The sequence below is a fragment of the Megalobrama amblycephala genome, linkage group LG24 (assembly GCF_018812025.1).
Source record: "Megalobrama amblycephala isolate DHTTF-2021 linkage group LG24, ASM1881202v1, whole genome shotgun sequence".
In the NCBI taxonomy this organism is placed as follows: Eukaryota; Metazoa; Chordata; class Actinopteri; order Cypriniformes; family Xenocyprididae; genus Megalobrama; species Megalobrama amblycephala.
In genome coordinates, this window is record NC_063067.1 from 8,496,097 (window position 1) to 8,511,267 (window position 15,171).

General features: G+C 37.5%; 1 long non-coding RNA gene across 1 annotated transcript in view; it reads right to left on the reverse strand.

Moving 5' to 3' along the window:
* Positions 1-14,775, reverse strand: part of LOC125260563 — a 50,653-nt gene extending 35,878 nt beyond the window's left edge. Inside the window, exons 1-3 of the long non-coding RNA XR_007183070.1 lie at positions 14,703-14,775; positions 14,314-14,411; positions 13,659-13,803 (exon numbers count right to left, since the gene is read on the reverse strand). This is a non-coding gene — a long non-coding RNA (uncharacterized LOC125260563). The remainder of the gene's footprint in view (positions 1-13,658; positions 13,804-14,313; positions 14,412-14,702) is intronic.
* Between the last annotated feature and the right edge of the window lie 396 nt (positions 14,776-15,171).

Consider the following 15,171-nt stretch of genomic DNA (forward strand, 5'->3'; position numbering starts at 1 on the left):
ATTAAGTTTAAACTTTTACTAAGGAGCAGAATAATAATAAAAAAAAGTCTACAGTGGAAATTTTATATTGTTTGAGGCTATGCTTTTCTGGGTCATGCAGATAAAACTGTTTCACTTGTTTTAGCCTAAGCCTTACATTGACACTAGTGAATAAATTCTACAAAACACACAATAATTAGTGAGGTTATACAGTGAATATAATGTGGTGGGTGTCAGCTTATGTGTACAGTAATGAAAAAATGGCATTGTTGTCACTACTTGAAAAAACTTTTTTGATGAGAAGGACAATGGATGAAAAAAATCCACACACACAAATCTTTAGGAATCTAACAGTAGAAATCATTTGGAATGGATAATTAACTTAGTGATTAGTCAACCAACAGTGGTCTGCCCAAAGACAGTGATCTGAATTATAAGTACACCGATTTATCACTGGGGGCTTAAACTTGCAGCCGCATATTCAAGGGTGTCATGCTACATTTTCATAAGCTTCAGAGAGATTATGCTATTCAACACAATTAATAATTTGGGACAGGGGTTCTGTTCACTGTCTAAACTTGAGAATCAGTCCATGTTTGACAAATCTTGTGGACTTGAACGCATCTATGTGATGTTTTCCAGGTGATTCCAGGCACAGCAGTGGTGATGCAGGAGTACGGGATAGCGGCTGTTCTAACAGTAAACGGGCACGTGCAGCATTCACCTCCGCCCAGCTGCTCGAGCTGGAGAAGGAGTTTCACTTCAGCGCTTACCTGTGCCGCCCACGGAGACTTGAAATGGCTGCGCTGCTGAAGCTCACTGACCGCCAGATTAAGATCTGGTTCCAAAACCGCCGCATGAAGTATAAGAAAGATCATAAGGAAAAGTCAATGGCAAAGTCCTCTTACTCCTGCCTGGAAACAGGTAACCAGCCCTTTGTGATTAGTGGCAGTGCAGCAGATACTTCAATGCCATTAACATTCCAGTACCACTATGAGAGACCATCAGTGTCTGTGATGAACTGTGCACAGAGCCACTGGTGAAACTACAGGAAATTCAACAATCAGGGACTGCTTTCTGCTTTCAGAATCCAGCACTAAAGAATGATTCACATAAGGACAGTGACTTCTTTCAACATCATTGATAAGTGAAATACAAATTCTCCACAAAATATGTAGCTATTCTGTTGCTCATCAGCCATTTTCCCATTGTTACTCTCTCTGACATGATTTATATATAAGGAAATTGAAGATTTATTGCCCCTAGATGATGATATATATGAAAAGTTAACTTGGATGAGTTCAATAACCAAGTTTGCTTTGATCCAGATTACATGTTATCAGCTAGTACATGGCAAATCGGAGTTAGTCTTCATTGTGCATAAACTGCTGTAGTAATATCTTTGCAAAGCGCCAAGATTTATTGCACACGGATGCAAGCCCACTTGTACAGGTTTTATCTCTTGGACACAGAAATTTAAGACTTTAAATTGTCATTAACATCAGCTCAACTTTTTTTAAGTGTGCAACATACAGTATTTTTATTTCTCTCAAAACAATATGCTATTTTTCCCAAGGCATATGCTGAATCTTTTAACTCAGAATGTTGTTGACAATGGCCATGTTGAATCTTGCTGATTTGTTCTCCAAGTAATAATGCATTACGCTGAGTTTTTCTGTTTTATACTGAAAGTACTGGTCATTTAAATCTGAATTTATGGTGTTTTGACTGACAAATGAATAAAGCAACAAAAGAGGACGTATCTACTGTGTCACAATGTCAGAATCCTTGCTTTAATTTGTTTTTACCTATTCACATAGACGAAAGTGTGGTCATGACAGAGCTGCAATGTAAAATGCATATACATTTCTAGTTCTTACCACCTTTATTGTAACTTGGCCATATCAGACTAAAAGCATGTGTTTTGAAACTGAAAAGTGGTTGCTTCAAACTAATTAAATCCCTCTGGATAGTCAATAAAGGTGACTGTATTGCATGGACGTAAATGACAATAATGTGGTCATTCTGTTGTATTTCAGATGTTTTTTTTTCTTTGTTAGTTTGGTAGAAACATTTGAGAACAACTGAGAGTGAATCTTAATTTAGCTTAAAAGTGCTTCTGTGAATTTTACTTTGATACTTTTTGAATTAGGCAATACTGTACTTTGTATTCTTAATACATAACCTTACATATATGCCTTCCTCCGCCTCCGCCTACCAACCTCGCAACATTAATCATTTAGACAAGTCGCTCTCTCTCTCTCTCTCTCTCTCTCTTTCTCTCTCTCAAGCAGCTTCACAAGCGCTCAACCCGCTGGGCCTAATGACAGGCAGTGCACTTCTCTTCCAACACTCTTCTTCAGAGCTGAAGTACAACCAGAGAAAACAGATTTGGTTTTCTCCTTTCCTAAAAACAGTCTATTATTACATTTGAGCAAAATTGGACTATAGCAACGTTACCGGTGAGGAAGCCAAGGCTTGTGGGCACCGCCCCTGGCAGAGTGGGTGATAACTCATTTTGATTAATTATGTTTAATTAGGACGTCGCCGTGTGTCATTTTATAAGCTAAGCACGGAACAGCAAAATCTACCTTTTCAAAAATATTAACTTCAGCTGAAATTTGAACTAATTGAGCAATTTCAGTTTGGCCAACCTCAGTCATTCTGCGTAAATCAATCTAGACCCAATATAATTAGTAGCCTAACTTAGTAACCTTGAGTGGCTCTCAACCCCCTTCCAGGAGGGTTTCGGGACTATCAGCAACATTGCACAATTAATCATAGATTTAACTATATTCTCAACCTTGTTTCCGTTTATAGATTACAATGCAGCATTCGTAATCAAGAGGATGGAAATATAGCCCTTTATTCCATTCATTCTGATTAAAGGTACAAATGACTCTGTAATGAATTGTTGAGGCTAAATCACAGATCTAAATAAATAATCTGATACAGTAATTTGCAGATAAGTATGCGAACATATCTTTATACGAGTGGCCGCGAGAGAATGGAACACCGTCTGTGCTGTACTGCTGAACTTACCATTCATCACCACGCGGCACTGTTCCATATGCAAAATAGGAGCTGGCCTCCCGGTGGCCCCTTCAGTGCAACTAAACGGAATGCTGAGTGCTTTGCTGTATTTAAACAGCATCTAACCGAGCCTACTTGCCTAGAATATAAAACTTCACACAGAATATAAAACTTCTAAACAGACAGAGAATATCAGTTTAAATGTTTTTAATAAATGATTATATACCTAGTAGCTACATGTATTATTCTATAAACATTTTTATCAAATAAAAATAATAAAAAATATATTTCATTTGTATTTGTAATAAATAGGCTATATTACATTTTTAAAATATGCTCTTGGAGTATCTTTCTGCAAATGCTCTTAATATTAATATTAATGTTGGATATGGCCTTGCATGAAACATCTTATCAAGATCTTTGGATTTTCTTTGAAATTACAAGCTGATTAATTAATATTAAAGGGTTAGTTCACCCAAAAATGAAAATTCTGTCATTTATTACTCACTCTCATGTCGTTCCAACGCAAATATCGGAACACAAATGAAGATCTTTTTAATGAAATCTGAGAGCTTTCTGTCCCTGCATTGACAGTCTATGCAACTACCATTTTCTAGCCCAAGAAAGGTATCAAAGACATTAAAATAAATCCATGTGAATCCATGTTTAGTGCTTTGTTTGTGCAAAAAAACTGGTAAAGTGGTAAAAAACAATTTACCACTTTATTTACAAAATATTAATCTCCAACACGCATTCACACAATAACGTCAGCTCTCGTCAACACAACACGCATGCGTCGTGGTGCTCTTGTGAACACACGTTGGAGATTCATATTTTGTAAAAGTGGTAAATTATGTTTTTTGCACAAACAATGCACTCATAAAACTTAGGTTAAATCACTGGAGTCACGTGGATTACTTAAAGGGTTAGTTCACCCAAAAATGAAAAATCTGTCATTAATTACTCACCCTCATGTTGTTCCACACCCGTAAGACCTTCGTTCATCTTCAGGACACAAATTAAGAAATTTTTCATAAAATCTGATGGCTCAGTGAGGCCTCCATTGACAGCAAGATAATTAACTCTTTCAGTGCCCAGAAAGCTACTAAAGATGTATTTAAAACAGTTCGTGTTACTACAGTGGTTCAACCTTAATGTTATGAAGCGACGAGAATACTTTTTGTGCGCCAAAAAAATAAAATAAAATAACGGCTTTATTCAACAATATCTAGTGATGGGCGATTTCAGAACACTGCTTCATGAAGCTTCGAAGCTTTACAAATATTTTGTTTCGAATCAGTGGTTCAGAGCATGAATCAAACTGCCAAAGTCATGTGATTTCAGTAAATGAGGCTTCGTTATGTCATAAGTGTTTCAAAATTTCAATGGTTCTCCACTGGGGGGGGGGGGTTACTTTGGCAGTTTGATACACGCTCCGAACCACTAATTTGAAACAAAAGATTCGTAAAGCTTTGAAGCTTCATGAAGCAGTGGTTTGAAATTGCCCATCACTAGATATTGTTGAATAAAGTCGTTATTTTGATTTTTTGATGAACAGAATTATTCTCGTCGCTTCATAACATTAAGGTTAAACCACTGTAGTCACATGAACTGTTTTAAATATGTCTTTAGTAGCTTTCTGGGCACCTGAAAGTGTTAATTATCTTGCTGGCACTGCAGGCCTCACTGAGCCTGGATTTTATCAAAAATATCTTAATTTGTGTTCTGAAGATGAACGAAGGTCTTACATGTGTAATTAATGACATAATTTTCATTTTTGGGTGAACTAACCCTTTAAATTATGTCTTTACTACATTTCTGGAGCCTGAAAATGGTAGTTGTGTAGCTGTCAATGGAGGAACAGAAATCTTTCAGAGTTGGTTAAAAAGATCTTCATTTGTGTTCCAAGGATGAACGAAGGTCTTACAGGTTTGGAACGACATGAAAGTGAGTAAATGATGACAGAATTTTCATTTTTGGGTGAACTAACCCTTTAATATTATATTAATACAACAAGAGAGAAATTCAGTAACTGAAATTCAAAGAGGCATGAGAGGCTCACCATTTATTAGATTAGACTGACCATTAAACATCAGCCCCATTTAAAAAAAAAAAAACATCCTGCAGTGTTTGTGTGATATAGCAGCAGATGGGAAATCTGCCTGTAAACAAAGAAAGATCAAGATCTAATTTAGACATTGCACTGTATGAGCTTTAGTTCATGGTAAAGAGAACAGCACAACGGGTCTACTACACTCCTAAATCCATCATTGAGCTCAGTATGTAATTAATTTGCAGAAAATCAGCTGCAGAGAAATTCCTCTTTGAGTGTTCAGGAGAAAAAAAGATTTACTGGACTGACTTGAAGAGAGAAGAAGAGAGAGAGATAGATGGAGGCTGCGTTGGATTCTTTACATTCTTGTGTGCATGGGCTGACCAGCCATGATTTACGAGCACATTAAGGAGCATTACACGACCCCTGGCAAAGATCACAGAGGATGAGAGAGCTTGCTCTGGCCACTCACACAATAAAAAGACCTATTTTTAAGCATTTAAAACCACACAGGGTGCACAGCGCAAACTCTCCACATGAGTGAATTGATCCAAAGCTGTCTTTGATATAATTCAAGTTCCTCTTCGACATGATATATATGGGCTAACAATGACAGATATCCATTGCTGATGCATTGCTATACAACATGTGGAGAGAAAAAAAAATAAAGCTATGAGATCATGTCACCAGTTTCTTACAGTGATACTGCTTACTGCATGATATTAAAGTTCTGCCGATACCAATAATTATTTTAATGTTATAGACAACAACTGATAAATGGCTGATAGTAAAATTCTATAAAATGTATTTGGGGAACATTGGGGGGGAAATTATACTATTTTGCATTTTTAAAAAAAATCCTAGAAGTGATTTTAGGAATCACAAAATTATAGCTGGAACATTTTGAAAAAGAAATTTATTTTGAGATCTTATAAAGATTACATTTGACACTGTTTTTAAATTGTTAGTGCTATTAAAGGATTAGTTCACTTTCAAATGAAAACTACCCCAAGCTTTACTCACCCTCAAGCCATCCCAGGTGTATTTGACTTTCTTCTTTCTGATGAACACAATCGGAGATGCATCCAAGTTTTATAATGGCAGTGAACTGGTAAGTATGAAGCTCAAGAAAGTGCATCCATCCAAAGCAAAACGTACTCCACATGGCTCCGGGGGGTTAATAAAGGCCTTCTGAAGCAAAGCTATTCGTTTTTTAAGAAAAATATCCATATTATGTATCATAGTTATACAGTAAAATATCTAGCTTCCGGCAGACCACCTTCCATATTCTACTTAGGAAGTAAGCGTAACTGATGTCGCGTCAGTTAAGCTTTCTTGTAAGTTGAACAGGCGTAGGACGTAAAAGTTTTGAACTGCAAGAGGTGTTACACTTTCTTTTTTCTTTAAGTTGAATACGGAAGGCGGTCTGGCGGAAGCTAGATATTTTACTTCATAACTTGTTAAATATGGATATTTTTCTTACACAAATGCATCGCTTCACTTCAGAAGGCCTTTATTAACCCCCCAGAGCCGTGTGGAGTACGTTTATGATGGATGGATGCACTTTCTTGAGCTTCATACTCATTGATCCCATTCACTGCCATTATAAACCTTGGACGCGTCAGGATATTTATTAAGGTAACTCCGATTGTGTTCATCAGAAGGAAGAAAGTCATATACACCTAGGATGGCTTGAGGGTGAGTAAAGCTTGGGGTAATTTTCATTTATTCCTTTAAAATTACATATGAGGGTGGCAAAAGTAATCTAAATGTAAAAACAAGCATGCACAAAAAACAAGTATGCACATTTAAAATATCTAATATCAGCTGATACATATCCAATAGAGACAGAGCGCATTTAGGCCACGCCCACACAATCCAACCGTCTCCATTGACTTAGTATTGTGTGAGGCTGCCTTCTTGTCGTTTGTGACAAAAAACAGAACAATGTCTAAAAGCTGCTATGTGACATGGTGTACAGCAAACAAGCTAAAAAACCCAGAACTAAGTTTTCATAAGCTGTCGACCCCAAAAAACAAATGTTTAAGGACACAAAAGAGGATACAGGCAGTGAGACAGAGCAGAACAGGTCACATTACTGTAAGAAATACATTGGAGGGGAACGTAATCGGCGACAGGTTATGCTAAACAAACAAAGAAAAAAAATTCATTATTTTTAACCGTCAAAGAATTATTTCAGCTGTCGCCGAATACGTTCCCCTCCAATGTATTTCTTATTGTAATATGAGCCGTTGTGCTCTGTCTCACTGCCTATATCCATTTTTGTGTCCTTAAACATTGTTTTTTTTGGGGGTCGATAGCTTATAAAAACTAAGGTCTGGGTTTTTAGCTTGTTTGTTGTACACCATGTCACATAGCAGCTTTTAGACATTGTTCTATTTTTTCTTATAAGCCAGAAATGACAAAGAGGCAGCCTCACACTATATAAAGTCAATTGGGACTGCTGGATTGTTTTCAGATTATGACGCGTGTTGCTCTGTCTCTATATGAACAAATTCTGATTCTGAAATCAGAAAATCTACAATTTTGGCTCATAACCAATTGATATGGCACCAATATGAATACTGAAGTGTACAAACACATGCACATTTAAACAAAAGCACACCATGCCACACGTTCTCCACAGTTAGAGCAACCTATCAGCATCAATATCCCCATGAGGAAATCATCATTACAACTATGCAACCTCATTATTGATATCAGCTAATTACACTCATACACCTTGCAATTTTACCAGAATATTGCTTTTTTTTTTTTTTTCGTATCTCAGTCCATTTCTTTTCATCTAAAGGTCAGTTCTTTACCAAATTCCCCATTTTTTTTTTCCCAATAGGGTCACGCATTGATCCAAAGCACTAACCTAGACTGAGTGCACTAACAGACTCCCAGCAGTCGCTCATCATATTCACATCCCGATACAGCACGGGGAATGAGATTACGGCGTGCGCTCCAAATAAGTTCATCCTGGGAATTTTTGAAAAATCATCAGAAGGGCCAGTTAAGGCCCTGTACCGCACGGACACCACACATACATCACATTCCAGATTTAGTTAGTAATCCCACAATCTAGTTAAGGATCTGGAAATTGGATCGAATCAATTAATTCTACAGTCAATTTGCATAAGAGATGGTCCACTGGCCATTAAAATTCACAATTTGTCTTCAAACATCTCATGGCCGACTACAATTTTAGAAATTAGAAGATACAACATTATTTATTATAATGAAATATAGGCCCTCTAACCAATTAAAAAGGAGAAGATCAACCTCTGTGACCACACTTTACCGTACAGACTCTCATTAAGGATTTAAAAACGCTGGACCTCATGCTTATACAGGTAATCACCACATAGTAGATTCATAGTTCTCTTCCGAAGCATGAATCAATAGTCATTTAAAGCGTTTTATTAAGCGGCTCAAACACAAGCTGTGCTCAGACCTCTTCTAATCATAAACAAGGTGCTGACTCTGTATGTGTGACCTTTGGCAAATCCAGTCCATTCTTTTCCATTAACCTTCCTAGCTTTGCCATTTCTCTCTCGCTCTTTGTCTCTCCGGGGGAGTTTTCCTCTCAGTCAAAGCCGCTCCTAGTGCTTGTTGCTCAGAGGGATTGTTAAGTATCAATTCCTAGTGTCACCTTTGTGGGTTTTATTTATTTGTCGGCCTGCTGGTATGGAACACAGCGCAGGCATCACTCAGGTAGATGGATTATAATTCACCTGCAAGCCCTCATCAATCTCCACAATTTGACTTCCTGCATCACGTACAACTGTTACTGTCATATTAAAGCACTGCATTATAAAGATCAATGGCTTTTTAAATACGCTCTAGCTAAAGGTGATTGGTGACATTAAATGGAGGAAAAAAAGGCTGATGACTGTCACACAGAGATGAGAAGCCTCACAAACTTGATGAGGGCTCCTACAAATCAATTACCATAACATACGCTCTGATGTTTAGGATTAATCAAATCGCAAACTAATCAACACCTGATGATTTTCAGAAAAGTAGCTCTCAGGTCTGGACACCAAAAGCATAAGGATTTCACACAAGCTTTCTTTCATTGTGCAATTGAGGAGAAGAGGCATATGGCTATGCAGTGACGAGTTTTCCTTCCTACCGACTGTTTAACCCTGCTAATGTCGCCCAGTAAGGAGCTCCGGAGGCACTGGAGACAGTGTAACAGTCTACGCTCGTATGACAGATGGCTTATTGTCACTTTGTTTGGGCTGCTGCCTGCTGGGCTCAAGTAGGAAGTGAAGACCGGAAGCATTCGTATTCTTACAGTCATATACTACGCTAAGTAAGGGAAATACACGAGATAGACGCGGCAGAGCTCTTTCTGCACATGCCTGCTGGGAACTCTGTGTGACTGTAAGAATCAGCAGTGGATCCCATTAACACACACCTGGTCACTATGTACTTTGTTTCTGTGCAAAAAAACAACAGTTTTGTTACAATTGGCGACACTCCATATTCTTGAAGACAATAAAATAAGCAGAAAACTGAAATTGTCATTGAAAGAATGTAATGCAAGATTCTCTTCTACATGAAACTCTTGGAATAATACAATGACGGAATGCATTTTTTAAAAACACCTGAAGAGAAAAAGTGCTAGGTTTGAGTTCAGCTTCTTGATACACTTGATACACTCTTAGAATTGGGGTACAATAGCTGTCACTGACTGGGGCAGTACCCTTAAAAGGACATCTTTGTATCTTATTTACCCCTAAAAGGTTCATAGTAGTACCTTAAGATATGTATTGCTACTCCAAACGACAAAAATGTACTTAAAATGGAAACATCTACCGACGACAACGTTGTCAAAACGATCCTTGTTCACACGCATCCGTGAAATCTATTAAAAACACTGTATTCTGCTGCCAAGCCAGTAGTTGGCGATATCACAAAGATGTCCTTTTAAGGGTACAGCCCCAGTGACAAGCTGTTGTACCCCTGAAATACATATGTGGGTCCAAAAAACCTGAAGCTTTTCTTAATAAAATTATAAAAAAAAAATTAGGAAAATGTATTATAATGATAATTATTTAATATAATTTTTAATTACTTGATATACACTACTGTGAATGAATGGATCACAGTGTCCACAAAATTATTAAATGGCACAACTTTGATGATAATAAGAATTTCTTCAACAAATCAATATTAGAATGATTTCTGAAGGATCATGTGACACTGAAGACTGGAGTAATGATACTGAAAGTTCAGCTTTGCATCACAGAAATAAATTATATTTTAACATTTATTTTAAATTGTAATAAAATTTCACAGTATTACTGTTTTTACTGTATTTTTTATCAAATAAATGCAGCTTTGGTGAGCATAAGAGACTTCTTTCGTCCCCAAACATTTGAACAATAGTGTATACTTTATTCAAAATATGAAAAGTCTTTCTTTAATGAAAATGTTGTGGTGAAACTACTTACTTCATGCATCTTAATTGAATGGATTGCTATCTGATTGCACATTATAAAGTACACTAGTGGTAATGCTAATGGATCTCTTTTATGGCAAATGATGTTTGAGATTTGCATTTGCTCAATCCATGTGTCTCATCCGCGGATTGCTCGCTCACATGCGGACTGAACCTAAACCATTCGGGACTTTGGGATTAATTAGCAAACAGAAGCATTTACACTTGACTGCATCTTATACACGTCTCTAACCGCCTCCACCTCTCGCATCTGTCTCAAATGCATCTTGGAGAGCACTTGGTGTTTTCATAATTAGATAGCTATTACTAAAAACACATGAAGTGACCCAGTCTAAAAACTCCATAAAAGTGCTTGGTGTGCTTTGTTATCAGAGTCATCTTGCTGCCGCTTGAGTAAAATGCACCACTGCAAGTTTAAACAATCACCTTGTCAGCAGTGTGCTCAATCAATTACTGCTGTTGATGTTATCAATGGCTTCATCTTCCCTGTCGGTCTCCCTCGATCACTCATTTTTCTGTATTGCTCTCTCTTACTCCTTTTGTATTTCTCTCTCAGCCTTTCTTTTTGTTTTTCTGTCTGTATAAATTTACATTTTTGTGCATTTGGCAGGAGCTGTTATCCATATGAAACTGCATTCAAGCATTCACGTTTTCATTCATTAGTCCAGAAAAGTACTAAAGACGTAGTTAAAATAGTCGCCGTGACTGCAGTGGTTCAACCTTAATGGTATGAAGCAATGAGAATACTTTTTGTGCACAAAAAACAAAACAAAAATAACGACTTTATTCAACAATTTCTTCTCTACCCTGTCAGACCAACCCCATCTCACAGCAATTTGTACTTATATTACTAGGTGGTAGACAAAGTCACTTGTACGAATTAGTATGTTTTTTGCATAAATCGTACGTATTTTGAGTTGACAAATTCGTATGAATTTATACAAATGACCTACCCCTAATCCCACCCCTAAACCTAACACCCGTCACTGGGATAAAGATAAATCATATGAATTCGAATGTGTGAGGTTGTACGAATTCATACCAATTAGCCACCTCGTAAAATACGCATTCATCATGAGATAGCGTTGGTCAGACTCGTACGCAGTTGGTGCAGTGAATGCAGTTCAGCGCTTCCTTGTTTACGTCCGAATGCCGGCTCAGTATTGGCCGGCTCCCGCATCAGCATCACACGCATACGTCGCGGTGCTCACGAAAACAGCGTCAGCCAATACTGAGCCGGTGTTCAGACGTAAACACAGAAGCTCTGAACTGTGTTCACTACGCCAATTGCATGCGAGACTGACAGGGAAAAGGAAAAATTGCTGAATAAAGTCGTTATTTTTTTGTTTTTGTGCACAGAAAGTATTCTCCTCTCTTCATAACATTAAAGTTGAATCACTGTAGACATGTCAACTATTTAAATGTCTTTAGTACTTTTCTGGATCTTGAATGACATTGCTTTATATTGGGGATAAAAAAAAAAAGGATTTTATCAATAATATCTTAATTTGTGTTTATAAGATGAACGAAGGCCTTACAGGTGTGGAAAGACATGAGGGTGTGTAATTAATGACAGAATTTTCATTTTTTTTTAGGTGAACTAACCCTATAATGCTATCGATGTATCTGTCTCTCTATCAAACTCTTTCTATCTATCTATCTATCTATCTATCTATCTATGCATCAATCAATCTATCTATGAATCTATCAATCAATATATCTATGCATCAATCAATCAATCAATCAATCTATCTACCCATCTATCTATGCATCTATCTATGAATCTATCAATCAATCTATGCATCAATCAATCTATGCATCTATGCATCTATCCATCAATCAATCAATCAATCAATCAATCAATCAATCAATCAATCAATCTATGCATCTATCAAGCAATCTATCTATCTATCTATCTATCTATCTATCTATCTATCTATCTTTGTATCTATAAAATCAATCATCCATCCATCTGTCCATCTATTAGGCCTATAAACCTTTTCCAAATATATCGAAAATGCATCTATCCTATGCATCCATCCATCTATCCATCAATCTACGCATATCTATCTATCTATCTATCTATCTATCTATCTATCTGTCTGTCTATCTATCTATCTATCTATCTATCTATCTGTCTGTCTGTCTATCTATGCATCTATCAAGCAATATATCTATGCAATCAATCAATCAATCAATCAATCAATCAATCTATCTATCTATTAAATCAATCATCCATCCATCCATCAGGCCTATAAACCTTCAAAATGGTCTTTTCCAACTTTTTCCAAAACTATCAAAACACTGTCAATTCAACATTCAGACATACAATTAGAATCACATGAATATCTTCATTTATTTTAATATTACTTCCTTCCTACTTTCAACTTAGAATTGCAATTTGCTTCTTTTTTGCTACCTCAATTAAAAATACATTCCTAATTCAATTCTGAATGTCGCACAAGCCTACTTTCTAGGTCAGAGTGCTTTTCATTTGGCTTCCTCTCTGGTGTGTTCCCCAGAGATAAAGTAAGAGGTGTACGCAAGTGCATAGATTACCAGCCCTTAACCAATCATCTGAGACAGGCCCGCTCTACATTAGCAGAAATGACCTTAACGCCAGTGGTGACAGTCACCTGTCAGCAACATCTCACTCTTGGCATTTTCAGGGCTCAAAGATGAGAAATAATTAGGCCCGACAGTCCTCTAGGGTTAAACCCGGGCCACGAATCATCATTCCAGAGCTCTGTCACAGGGGTCAGAGGTCAAAATCAGCCAATGATATGACCTCCACATCATGGCCAAGATCCCACAGCTTGGTGGGAGGATGACCAAAGAGAGATCAGGTTATCAGAGCGAGCTTCCCCTCGGAGAAGAGTATCATAATGAAACCTAACCTGTACCACACTGGCATTTTCACCAGCCTCCAGTTGTAAAGTCACAGAGAGGTGAACATGCATGCAATTACTTCACAGAGAGAGGCTTGGCTGGTGCATGCCATTCGCTTTGAATATTATAACAGTAGATGACAGGATGCGACCGGAAACAGCTCGGATGGGGCAAGCTGGTATTATTTGGTCTCTTTCCAGTCAATAAGGAGAATGAATGTTCCCTCACCTTATTACAAACATGAGCCGAGACTGATTTCCTGTCATCTGTCCTGGCAAAACACACGTACTGATGGGACGCAAGCTGTTTAGATCTGAGGGGGGACGTTTGCGATGACTTGTTTACCCGGAGCTGTTCAACTGAGGTCAAACGTCTGTAGAAAACACATGGAGGCATGTTGAACACCGCTTTCCCTCACGATTTATAATAATCAAACATATGGCACGATGAGAAACGAATAAACCCTTAATATTTGATCTCTATAAAATGAGAGTAAATAACATTAAAATTCAGTTTAAATCCATTGTAAATTCAGCCTTGAGCCAATTTATCTTATCTGGACTATAAAAAAGTGTGTATAATCTTATTGAGGTGGAGCAGTGCACACACCTGTTTTTTTTCCTACCCTGCAGTCAAACACTTTTGAAACTCCTGCCTCACCCCCCCCCAACCCCCACAACCCCACCTCCTCATGCTGAAACCCATTACAGAAATACAATTTCTAATGCCTTCACACAGGCCCGCGATCGACTGCAAACAAATTTATATTCAGCCCGTAAACAGAGAGCAGCAGAGATTTATTTATTGAGCGGAGAGGAGAGAAACAAGCTAGCGCGTGAACCCTGGGTAACCCCACAGCTGACATGAAGATGGATAAGTGTACCATGCAAATGTACAGAGGGAAGGGATATATTGCACTCCGTCATTCAGTGCATTGCTGCCCGTAGAATTCCATTTATTCTTCCAGCTGGGGCCAGATCTCTGGGGTTGAGAGAGCACAGTTATACATTGTTGATTATTTGAGATGGTTTTTTAATCACTGCAGAGCCCTAGTAAAATTCTTTATTGGTCATATAAGCGGAAATTCCTCCTGTCCTGTGCAGTACTTCAAATGTTTATAGTGATAGTTTAAACGCAAACAATATCATAACTATTAGACCTTTTATCATCTTGTTATTTTTATTCACTTTCCTATGATTAACACTTGCCTTTTCATTTTACTAAAATACATTTTATGCATGTTCAAAACAACTAAAATGATCATAAAGTCACCTCATGTTGCCAGAAACTGATTTTAATCTGATTTAATCAGCAACGCCAAAGTGCTTCTGATTCCTAGACCCAGAGAACACAGACAGACACTTTTATCCAAAGTGACTTACAGTACATTCAATGCATATATTTTGTCTCCCAAACTGTAAATGTGATGCAAATGTGCTTGTTTTCAAAGGGATAGTTCACCCAAAAATGAAAATTCTGTCATCATTTACTCCCCCTCAAGTTGTTCCAAACCTGTATAAATGTCTTTGTTCTGCTGAACACAAAGGAAGATATTTGGAAGAATATTTTCAATTAAGCAGATCTTGACTACCATACTATTTTTTTCCTACCATGGTAGTCAATGGGGGGCGAGATTTGCCTGGTTACAAACATTCTTCCAAATATCTTCCTTTGTGTTCAGCAGAACAAAGAAATTCATACAGGTTTGGAACAACTTGAGGGGAATTAAATGATGACAAGA